At 50.7% G+C, this 8,712-nt stretch overlaps 1 pseudogene; it reads left to right on the top strand.

Moving 5' to 3' along the window:
- Window positions 1–5,895: 5,895 nt before the first annotated feature.
- Window positions 5,896–7,703, top strand: LOC122116438 (annotated as a pseudogene).
- Window positions 7,704–8,712: the final 1,009 nt, after the last annotated feature.

Genomic DNA, 8,712 nt, shown 5'->3' with positions numbered 1-8,712 from the left:
TGATTTGGGGCCACGGATTGGAACTTTTTTCCACCAGAGAGATGTCATTGTGTGCCAGTTTTTTTTTTTGAAATTAACAATAAGAACAGTGGAAACAAAGGAAACAGTAGGGAAAGAAGGCAGAGGATTAATGAGTAAGAGGGCAGGCAGGTGTGTGGCGGGGGCTGTTGCAACGGGGGGCTTAGTTCTGGAGCTGTCTGAAGAGCCCTTAGGCAAGATTCCCTGCATGCAGAAGCTTGTGGTCAGTGCATTTGTGGTGATGGCTGTTGCTCTGGTGTCAGTGGAGCTGGAAGATGGCGCAAGCCAGTGCTAACAGCAGTGCCGGCAGAGCTCAGGAGATCAGTCCCCAAAGGATCCACATCAGGCCTTCCACGATGCTGCCTCCCTCCACACACACACACATTCTCCTTCTGGTGTCTCCGCCATACACAACACACAGTATTCTGCCCCTGAATGGCTTTCACCTGTGTGTGTGTTTGTGTGTTTGTACCTAAGGCTGGCTATCCCTTCTTTGGAAGGAACAGCACCAAGCCAGTCGCCTTCACCTGCAGCCTCACCTCCAGATGTTTCCACTGAAATGGGAGGACAGAGACTAGGAACTCCATGGGAGAGCCTCATACAGGCAGATGCAGCCAGCCCTTTCTAGCATGTGTTTATATAACTGCTAGGTCTGAAAAGACAAGGAGTGACATAAGGCCAGAAAGAAGCATTGGTTGGGAGGGGATGGAGAATGCTGTGTGGTAACTGTTGAGGCTATTTGTGGTTATATGGTAGTTTGTGGGCCTGGCACCTTCCCAGGCAGCTTCAAGTCCCACAGACTTGCAGGGTTGATGGCTGGAAGTTGAGTGAGTGGGTGCACCTGGGGGCTTGTAAGAGGAGAGATGACAGAGAGGCCAGTGAAGGGATGAAGAGGAGTGAAAGCTGGTTCTGCAAAGACCTACATGTCCACTTGGGTGAGACCTGGGTGTGCTCCAGCTGGCCACATCAGTGAGAGCCTTGCAGGACAAGGATCACCTAGTCACTCACAGGGCCTGTTTGCTGGAGCACCGTGCCTCCATGGGACCAAAAGGGTTGTGGATACCCCCTGGGCATCTGCAACAAGTACCCTTTGTTACTGTCCATATGGTGTACATGTCCTCCACAATCATGAGAACCATCATCCCATTTTCTCTCCAGGTATGGGCAGAATCTCTTGGCAAAGTAAGACCCATTCCCCTGGAGGCTTGCTGGCAGGAGCTCAGAAAAACTCTACCACTTTTAGAAAGGGGAACTGAGGAGGATCATGGGATTAACACACACACACACATACACACGTGTGAAAGCCTACAAAAGGTGAGAAAGGTGTTAGGCCCCTGGCAGCAGAGCTGAGAGGCAGTATTGGGCCTGGGACTGGCTAGGAAGGGACATGTCAGAATTCAGCCAAAGCATGCCAAGTGAAATGCAGTTGGGTAGATGCAGCTCTTGTGATACCTCATTTCACATGTCTGTAGCGAGCTTCTTTCACCTGTGATGAGTGTTTAAACTGGGGGAGTGTTGGATAGTGGGCATGGAGACAGGGCCAGGATTACATTGGCACAGGGCCCTTTTCAGTGATCTCATTTTCAAGGATGTCTGGGGAAGAAAGGAGCGTAGGGCATTGTGGTAATTGCAGAGAAAACTCTGTGTGACTGTGTCTAAGCCTGACCCAGTGTTAGTGTGTTGTGTGGGAACAAGTGTGCACAGACACTCACCCAAGTGAGTGACCAACGCAGGTGCCTAGTGGTCACACTGAGGCAGGTGGAGGGTCAGCTGATGTTTGCCAGCTGGGGTCATCTCCTGTGCACAAGTCTGAAAAGACCGGGGCGGCATGTGGACAGTAAGAAGAATGAGGGTGGGAGGGAGGGGAATGGGGTGGCTGCTGTTGGGGCTGTTTGTGGCCCCGTGGATGCAAATGGGCCTGGCACCTTCCCTGACAGGAACAGAGCCCAAAGACTTGTATTGTTGATGGTAGGTTGGCATGGCATGCTTGTGGGCATGTGGGATGAGAGATGACAGTGAGGCCAGAATTGCCTCCCAGTGTCAAGTGACAAGCTAATCCAAGTGAAGGTTCTGGGACAGCAAGGACCCTGTCCTTTGCTGTCTGTCCCTGTGAGGCCTCCCACCTGTCCCAGAGGGGGAAGGATGATGGGCCTGTTTGGGACTCACAGTACTGGGCTGGTCAGTACAAACTTCCATGGAGCTGAGCGATGGGAGCAGTAACTCACCAGCTAATGCCTCCTGCACTGTGTCTAAAATGAAAACTTGAGTCTGGTCGATAAGGATTACTGCCCAGCTTACCTCAATTTCACACCCTCAAAAGTAACCACTGAGGGATCATATCCCATGTACCTTGACAGCAGTGCCTTGTCCTGCTGGGTCTGATACCTCAGGCTTTGGAAAAGGAGGATAAGGATAGTGCAGATTTTCCATGGACTGAGCTTCCAGTTGTGCTTCTGCCACTCTGCTGGTCCTCAGAGCTGACCTATGGGCAAAGGATGTCTATATTCCTGTCCAGTGACCTGGGCCAATTCAACCTGACCACACAAAATGGGACCACAGATCTCTACACAGATCAAATGCTTGATTGTATGTAGGTGCAACCTGGAAAAGGCTCATCTGTATGTCTGCTTCCCAAGGGTGGAGGCATCACTCAGAGACTACGAGCACATCTGGTTCAGTGGCCCAATACAAGGGCCTAGCCCCAGACTCCAGTGAGCCCTCAGACATCCTTTCCCTGTACCTTCCCTCTTCACTTATGCCATGTGCACAGGCCAGAATGCCACCACTCCCTCACGTCCCAACCCTCATGCTCCTGCATCCACAACCCCATACAGCCAAGCCCAATCCTACCTCTGCTACCTCAAACTCAGTTCCCTCACGATTCTCCAAAACCCTTTCAGTCCTAGCCTTGAACACTAATCTCTCTGCCTTTGGTCTCACCCACTGAGCTCACTTAAACCTCAACCTACTCAAGGCTCCTTGTAAACTGTTTACAGCCTCCTGTTCCTCATTCTGCAGTGCAGCTTTCACCACTCGCTACCAGCTATCTTGCTTGTACGCTGCTTACGCAATCTGTCCCCCAAACTCCCTCCCCACTAATGACAAAATGCTATTTCCTAGTGGAAAGAATGCCCTTCAGCCCTTGGTAGGGGTAGGTGAAGTTGCCCACCCCCACCCAAGAGTCTGACCCTGGAGAGCATCTCCATGGCAAACCCACCTGGCGTTTACTACACCATATCATCCCATGACATAAGTGTTCTGCCTGCAGGGCAGATCTTGATGGCATTGGACTAGAATAATTGCATGTCTGAGGTCCAGAATGCCTGACAGCCTACACCTTGGGCTACCTTTTGCCACTAGTGATAAGCAAGTTTGTCAGGACTTACTGTGTCATTTCTCTCCTTCTAGACTCCAGGATGAGAGACATTTAAGCTTATAAGACAAAAATGCAAAGCCCAGAGGTAGGGACAAACCAAATCTCCTCCTTGGGCTGCCAGAAGGAAAGGACCTTCCTCACCTGCACCCTGGCCTCCACACCCACTAAGCCAAAAGAGCCAGAGCTGGGTAGCAGCTACCAGGCCATCAGACAGGGCCAAGTCATCCCTCCAGATAAGTCAGGGCTCTGTTTAGAGAAGGTCTCTGATCTGTCAGCTCACAACCTAACCACCTCAAGTCCAGCTGTAACCATGGGCAGGATCACAGGTAAGCAGGAGGTCCTCAAGAGGGATTTGGCAGCACTCCCTATGAACTGCCCTTGCCTGTGCCAACACACACCACATCATGAAAGCCCCCCCCCCAACTCCAGAGTACATTCTTCAGCAATCCTTACCAACTCTCAATGGCTATGCTTTGGCATAGATCAGAATCCACAGATGCACAGTGTGATCCCCTAGTGCTAGCGATCTCCAGTATCAGAGCAGCAGAGGACATGGCTGTATGTAATCCAGAGATAAGTGCAAATGGGGAAGGAGCCTTGCGACCCTGGCCCCATCTCTGTCCTCAGCTGTGGCTTTGTCAGTCCCTACACATCCACATCTGAACAGCAGATTCCTTGAGGTCCACGGCCTGACTAACAGGTCCAAGGAACTGCCAAAAATACTCTGGTTCTACCTGAGAAGCATGGCTTGTGTTCCTTCTGAGAAGGAACAGACAGGGAAGGGTCCCCTGGCCTAGTGGTGGGGAAGCAGAAGTGATGACTTGGTCCATATCAGTGGACAGACAGATTGGGAAGGTTCAATGGCAGTGCAGGACTGAGGTACTATTGGCGTCTTTCTCATTGTAAAGCACCTTGATCAAGTGGCTAGGTCCTTTCCCTCTGAAAGGAGGTCAGGAAACAGAGCTTGTGTCTATGCTGTCCTCAGAATGCTGGGAATTGAACTCAGACACTTTCACACAGTAGAAAACTGCTTTAACCACTGATGTACCTCCTCAGTCGTTGGCTTTCTTTTGAGACAATCTCACTATGAAGTTAAAGTCTGGCCTCCAGCTGCTCTCTACCTATATCTTCCACCTAAGTGCTAGAATTACAGATGTGGCCCAGCCCATCTACTCTTGTTTTCCCCTTGAGATCTGCTTAGAGCCAGGTCATCTTCTAAGTAAGAATTCATCAAGGCAACTTGGATGCAGAAGCATTTCCCTGTCCATCCATGGCTGGCTCAGTCATCTAAGTCTCTACATGAAAGTCAGGCACACATCCATGCTGCGCATCTCCTGGATCTGCCTAAGATGCCACTCCTGTGAATAAAGCAAGGCCTGGTCATTCCCAGAGAGGAAGAAGCCCCAGAGAGTACACTATTGATCCCCTAGTGAGGATGTGGTTAGTAACACAAGCCCTGGACATGTAGACTTGGCACCAAGACCTCAGGTGAGCTTCTTTTGTCCTGAAGTGTGAAGTGGTGGCCTGATTATCTAGCACTTATACCAGTGGGTTGCGAGCCCAGGATGTGGCAGGTAGAAGTGCATGAGGGTACAGCAACAAAGTCCCATTAGGGACTGGCCTAGCCACCCACTTCTTGGTCTAGCACACATAGGTTTTTTGACAGTGTGACAAAAAGGAAGAGGGAACAGAGCCAGCATTCCAAGAGAGGTTTTCTAGGTCTCTGAGGCTCAGCTGTGCTCTCTGCTGGGCAGTGGCCCTCAGGATGTTGGCGTAGATGCATTAGAGTCTCTGGTGTGCATGGTACATGAAACACTTTCAGCTTTTGCTGGCTGCAGAGCAGGCTAACCTGCAAGCAGGCATCAGGCAGCAGGCACAGCCTGGCACTCAACCAAAGACCCTGATGTAGGCTACCCAAGGTAGAAGGTGAAAGGTAAGAGTGGGTTTTACAGACACACACTGAGTAAGAGATCCTGAGGGAGGAACCCGTCCAGTTGTTGCTCCAACCAGCCCTGCAGTGGATGGTGCTCAAGTCTGAGACTCAATTTAAAGTCGCATGAGCAGAGTACAAATCCATACATTCCAGCCGAGTGACCTTCAACCAATGCCAGTCTTCTCACTTAAGAATAGTAATTCCTCTCTATAAAATGGGCTTATTCACCACTGGCAGCAAGTATGGCGGCCTTTCGGTCATCACCGTCAGCAAAGGCAGCCTGGAATGTGGCCACGCAATGGTGGTGGTGCCCTATGATGACAGGCCACAGTCTCCTTGCCACCATTGGCCAGCACCTGGAAGCCCACTTGGGTACAGTACCCCAGCTCAGCAACAGCCACTGGCCCAGCACACAAGAATTCTCCTTGGGAGATGGGGATGGCAGCGGCGGCTGGCGATGAGCGGCGGGAGCACGTGAGGAGCAGGCGGACAAGGCTGGAGCGCCATCTGCAGGGCAGAGGGTGGGGGCGCAAGCACAGCGGGCGGCGGCGAGGCGGCAGCAGAGAAGATGGTGGACAGCGACAGCGGCAGCGAGCACGGCGGCAGTGGCGGCAGCGGCAGCTGGCAGGGAGGCTTCCAGCCCGCACCCAGAGGTGGCGGCGAGCAGGAGACGCAGGAGCTGGCCTCGAAGCGGCTGGACATCCAGAACAAGCGCTTCTACCTGGACGTGAAGCAGAACGCCAAGGGCCGCTTCCTGAAGATCGCCGAGGTGGGCGCGGGCGGCTCCAAGAGCCGCCTCACACTGTCCATTTTGGTGGCGGCCAAGTTCCGCGACTGGCTGCGCGACTTCATCGAACACTATGGGCAGCTGGGCCCCAGCAGTCCCCAGCAGCTGGCAGTGGGCACAGAGGAGGGCGGTGGGCCAGGCACTCCTCAGTTCAACCACTTTGGAAAGCAGTATGGAGGTTCCTCAAAAGACTTCACATAGAACTCCCCTATGACCCAGCAATCCCACTTTTGGGCATTTACCCAAATATATATAAACAAGACCACACTAAAGCTACCAGCACAACTATGTTTATTGCAGCATTATTTACCATAGCTAAAATATGGAACCAACCCAGATGCCCCTCAGTAGATGAATGGATCAAGAAAATGTGGTATATATACACAATGGAATTTTATGCCTCCATCAGAAAGAATGACATTTCCCCATTTGTTAGGAAATGGAAAGGCTTGGAAAAAATTATATTAAGTGAAGTAAGCCAGGCCCAAAGAAACATAGGTCCCATGGTTTCCCTTATTTGCAATATCTAGTACATCTATGAGTCAAGCGGAAAAGGTCAGATAATGTGATGTTAGGAAAACGAACCCTTAAATATGTATTTTAATGTTTTTTTTTCTTTCATACATGTGTTTCTAACGCATTTATAAGATTATTTCTTTGTTGCTTTGTATGTCCCTCCCCCACAGTGTAACCCCCGCTTTCACTATATTTGATGTCAGTATAAGTTGTGGAGGAGATGGGGACAAACAAGTCGTTTAAGGATTCAGGTGGACCTGTTGCAACCATGAGAAGTACAAAATGTCATGTCAAAAACGAGCTTTACAATGTCGGTGGGGGGGGTATGATTGGGTGGGAGGGAGGGGGGAGGCTGGGAAGGGAGGTGAAGGGTAAACAAAGGAGGAGGCTGCAATGCTTGGTAAGAAATGTATGCATTATCCTGCCCATGTAATTGTAACCCCTCTGTACAGTATGTTCTCAAATAAAATAAAATTAAATAAAAAAAAAGAGCGAGTTCCTGGTGCGCAAGAACTGCAAATACTACCTGGATCTCAAGGAGAACCAGCGCGGCCGCTTCCTGCGCATCCGCCAGACCCTCAACGGCGGCGGCGGCGGCTTTGGCGCAGGCCCCGGGCCTGGTGGCCTCCAGAGCGGCCAGACCATTGTGCTGCCTGCCCAAGGTCTCATAGAATTCCGACATGCTCACCAAGCTCATCGACGACTAGGGAGGCGAGGAAGACAAGCTGGCCAGAGGCCCAAGAGGCGGTGCCGGCAGCCGGGGGGGGGGGGGGGGGGGGGGGCTGTGCGGGGAACTCCCGGAGGGCACCTCTATTACTGTGGACTCCAAACGTTTCTTCTTCGATGTGGGCTGCAACAAGTACGGAGTTTTTCTACGTGTGAGTGAGGTGAAGCCGTCCTACCGCAATGCCATCACCGTGCCCTTCAAGGCCTGGAGCAAGTTTGGTGGCGTCTTCTGCCGGTATGCGGATGAGATGAAAGAAATCCAGGAGCAGCAGAGGGATAAGCTTTATGAGCGTCGTGCTGGGGGGGAGGGTGAGGAGTCCTAAGGGGAGGAGGTGGATGAGGATTGAAATGGCAGCTCTCCCCCCTGGCCTCCCCCACCCTGTTACCCGCGCCCCCCATCCCCTATCCCACTGGCTAGTTCCCATTCTTGCTCATTCCCCTGTGAGCTAGTGGAGAGGGAGCCCGGGAGGCCACCAAGGGAGAAAAAAATACCAACAAAATTAAAAAAAAATAATATAGTTAAGAGAAATAACCGTAAGACAACAGTCTTGAACAGTGAGTAAAGCAGTAAAGTTCCAGAAATTGGCAGCAACCTGCAAAGAGAGGACAACAGCATCTCCTCACCTGCAAGAGTCTCAGCTTCTATTTCCCACCCGAGGTTCCTAAGCTCATCTAGATAATCCTGAAGGGGATAGATTTCGAGTCTGGGCCCCTAAACACATCTGACTTACCCAGATCCATCTGTGTATAACAGTTGAATTTGTGTTGTACCTGGGTAAATCTAAAGTATCTCTCCAGGCCTATCCGCCGTTGCAGTGTCTATCCTTCACCTTCATTGTAATCAGCCTTTTGGATCGAGATCTGCACAGAAATTCTTGAGACAGAGAGACCTTTGCAGTTACCCAGTCCTGAGAGTCCAGGTTTATGAAAAGGAATGCAACTTTACACAATCATGGACAAGGCAAAAAAGAATTAAAGAAGCCATCAGCAAATCAAAACAAATTGGATTGTTTTTTAATGGTTTTGCATGGAATCTGGCCCCATGTTTTTTCTTTGCAGAATTGTTTTCCAGGATGCGAAAATTCAAAAGCCAATGCTTGAACTAGAGAATTCATTACTAAAATAGTTTAAAAGTTGGGCAAAAGGAATTTTTTTTTTCAAAAAATAAAAGCAGTTTTACATTGGGGGTTGCTGAGGTAGGCACAATAAGTCAGGCATAAAGCACAAGGCAAACTCGTTGAGTGGATGGGTTGCTGCTCACTAAAGTTCTTCCCTTGATCTCTAAAGGTGGAGGTCATTACCAAGAAGTGGCATTGGTGTGAATGAGAGCCAGATCCCATGGCTCTACTATATGAG

The sequence above is a fragment of the Dipodomys spectabilis genome, unplaced genomic scaffold, assembly GCF_019054845.1.
Source record: "Dipodomys spectabilis isolate Male_0828 unplaced genomic scaffold, ASM1905484v1 ptg000134l, whole genome shotgun sequence".
NCBI classification, from domain to species: Eukaryota; Metazoa; Chordata; class Mammalia; order Rodentia; family Heteromyidae; genus Dipodomys; species Dipodomys spectabilis.
The sequence above is the reverse complement of the archived record's forward strand: the minus strand, read 5'-3'. Positions and strand labels throughout refer to the sequence as shown.